The sequence below is a fragment of the Trachypithecus francoisi genome, unplaced genomic scaffold (assembly GCF_009764315.1).
Source record: "Trachypithecus francoisi isolate TF-2019V2 unplaced genomic scaffold, Tfra_2.0 Lachesis_group17, whole genome shotgun sequence".
NCBI classification, from domain to species: domain Eukaryota; kingdom Metazoa; phylum Chordata; class Mammalia; order Primates; family Cercopithecidae; genus Trachypithecus; species Trachypithecus francoisi.
This window is the reverse complement of record NW_022681462.1, coordinates 101,066,645-101,069,928: the sequence shown is the minus strand read 5'-3', so window position 1 is coordinate 101,069,928 and position 3,284 is coordinate 101,066,645. Positions and strand designations below refer to the sequence as shown.

The following is a 3,284-nucleotide window of genomic DNA, read 5'->3' as shown; positions in this document are numbered from 1 at the left end:
AGAATTCACCAGTGATGCCATCTGGGCCAGGAGTTTTCTTTTTCAGAAGGTTTTTAATTATGAATATGATTTTTTTAATTGACAGAAGTCTACTTTTTTTCTATTTCTTCCTAGGTTAGTTTTTTAAATTAGTGTTCTTTAAGAAATTTTTCCACTTTATATAATTTTTAAAATGTATTGGAATAGAATTGCTCATAATATTTTCCTATTATCATTTTTAATTTCTGTAGTATTTTTCATGATTTCCTCTCTTTCATTGCAGATATTACTAATTTACATCTTATATTTAATTTCTTCATCAGTTTAGCTGGGGGGGCTATTCTAGGTATTATGATTAATGAGTTGTGAAAATTCTGATTTCTGTGTCTTATGAAAGGAGAGAAGGTTAGCACTCCCTTTGACAATGCTGAAAGGGGCCCTCAGCCTGGCAACATGCATATGGTTAAGATGTTGCCACCTACTTCATGACAATGCCTTAAAGTTAAATATTGTTGGCCAGGCATGGTGGCTCATGCCTGTAATCCCAGCACTTTAGGAGGCCTAGGTGGGAGGATTACCTGAGGTTGGGAGTTCAAGAGCAACCTGGCCAACATGGCAAAACCACGTTTCCATTAAAAATACAAAAATTAGCTATGTGTGGTGGTGGGCGTCTGTAATCCAGCTACTGGGGAGGCTGAGACAGGAGAATCACTTGAACCCGGGAGGTGCAGGTTGCAGTGAGCTGAGATCACACCACTGCACTCCAGCCTGGGTGACAGAGTAAGACTCTGTCTTAAAAAAAATATATATATATATATATATACACACACACATGCACATATGTTTTGTAAGATATATATATGATTTACAAGATATATATATGATTTGTAAGATATATATGATTTACAAGATATATATATGATTTGTAAGATATATATATGATTTATAAGATATATATTATATATAACATATAATACATATATTATAAGATATATATATAAAAGTTTTTTTTAAAAAAGAAATTCTGATTTCTGTTGTCTTTTCCCCCTCAATATGTCATGTTTGTTCCAGCAAAAAATTTTCTCAGCTGGACTCAAGTTGAACACTATGTTTTGTTTTGTTGTTTTTAGCTCTGATCCCAGTTGAGATATTCTATGTTTTAGCTGAGTTGCTTTGGGTATTTCAGCCAGAGATATGGGCAGACACAATGTGGGGAATTTCTAACCGACTCCTTTTCTTCTGTGTCTCTTTTCTCCTCTCTTTTCTTCTTCTCATTTTCCATTTGCATATGATTTCACCATGGTCCATGGTAAAAACTGTAATCATGGCAACTCTCCATTGTAATTCTCTCCACTGGTTGTGCACTACCCCTCCTACTCTGAGTGCTTCTGTGAATTCTCCAGTGCCTTCAGGTATATGTGCTTTTGTGTTATGTTCACAGTTTATAGTTGGCAGTTACAGGAAAGGTGGTCATGTACGATGCTACTTGGCCATTACCAAAAACAGATCTACATGTTTCTCTGCCCTCATTTTTTAAAGAAGTTTTTGCTGAAAGGAGAATTTTAGCTTTGTTTTATTTTGCTTGGGTTCGGGTGGGTTTTGCTTTCATTTGATTCTTTAAATGTCTTGGTCCATTGTATATTATCTTGCATTGCTTCTGACAAGAAGTCTGCAGTCATTCTTATATATCCGACCCTCTGTTTATAATGTGTCCTCCTTCTCTTGCTTTTTAAAAATGCTGTGTTTCACAAACTGTTCTATAGAAATATGATTATAATGTGCTTCTGCATGGCTTTCTCTAGGCTTATCCTGCTTGGGTTTTCTTAAGTTTCTTGGCTTTGTGAATTGTAATAAAGGGTTTGACTTTATTTTTTGAAGTTTCAGTGCTGACAGCTTTTCATCCATTGGATTCCCTCTTCTCCTTCTGCCTGCCTCTAGTAAAACTGATAAGAACGCCCAAGTGCTCCCTTCTTTGGTGAACCTTCACCCCTCCCCATTTCTTAACCACAATTAAAACCCAAGTCAGCTTCCTTTTCTTCCCTCTTTTCCCAAACCATTTCCAGACCAGCTTTGGAAATCTACCTTACTCTTCCCAGGTGCCTTGTTCTGTGAGTAATAAACCTTTTCACAACATCATAGTATGTGTGAGGCATCATCAGTCTTAACATTGAAACAAAATTTTGAGTTGGGATCCATCCTATATCTTCAGATGTCTAAGATACAAGTTGATGATTCTCATCAAATTTTGAAAATTTGTGTCATTATTTCTTAAAATATTTTTCTCTTCTACTTCTGTACACAAAATAGATGTATATAATATTGTCCTACAGGGCACTGATCTTATTAAAACTTTTTGTGGTTGTTTTTATATCTGTGTCTGTGCTTTGATTTCTATAATTTCTATTGCCTGACTTCAAGTTCTTTGACATTTTAATCCATTGTATTTAATCTTGAATTAAGATCGCTTAGTAAGTTTTTTATTTTGGATAACTTTTAGCTTTAGAAGTTCCATGAGGTTCTTTTCCAAAGAGGTTCCATAAACATCCCTTATGTTCATATTCTCCTTTACATCCTTTAGCATATTATACTAACAGCTTTATAGTCTTGGTTAACTAGTTCCATAATTTCTGTAACTACTAGTGTCATTTGCATTGGCTAACTTTTTTTTGGTCTGGTATGTGCCACAGTTTCCTGCTTCTTTGTAAGCTAGTGATATTTGATTGAAGTCTTGATGCATGACATTGTTATTCAGAATTTAATGTTACACTTTGTTGTTTTCTTTAAAGACTACCTAAAAACATTGTTTTGAGAGAGATTTAAGTGATTTGTGGATCACCATGATTATTTGAAGCTTGATTTTAAGTTTTTTGGGGAAGGTCTGGATAAGCCTCTACTTAAGAGTTAATTTAACCCATGCATAAAATGTGATTTTTCTGGAGCCTCTAATGAATAATCTGGGTGCTCAATAAAGTCTTTTTCACTCCGGTTGGTTTGTCTTCCATTCCAAGCATGTATGTGCTCTGGGAATTGATTAGCTTGTAGTTTCTCTTTTTTTATTTTTTTGGCCAATTTTGTAAAATTTTACTTTATGCATGCAAAACGTAGACTTCAGCAACAGACTCAGTGGGACTCATACATACATATATGAATCTCTTTGTCTAAAATGCTCTTTTCTCTTTGGTGCTCTCTTTTTCAAATTTTATTCACTTGAGCTGTCGTAAACTACCATTTCTGCATTCTCAGCTCAACAGTTTTTCCATTCCCTGCCTGAGTTCTTCCTCTCTGCAACAAGATCCGTAAAATGC

The 3,284-nt window shown here is 34.9% G+C and overlaps 1 non-coding gene across 1 annotated transcript; it reads left to right on the top strand.

The window, feature by feature from the left end:
* The first annotated feature begins 362 nt into the window (after positions 1-362).
* On the top strand, positions 363-485 carry LOC117063161. Its single transcript, XR_004428775.1, has one exon. It is a non-coding gene; the product is annotated as a U6atac minor spliceosomal RNA (small nuclear RNA).
* The last annotated feature ends 2,799 nt before the right edge of the window (positions 486-3,284 follow it).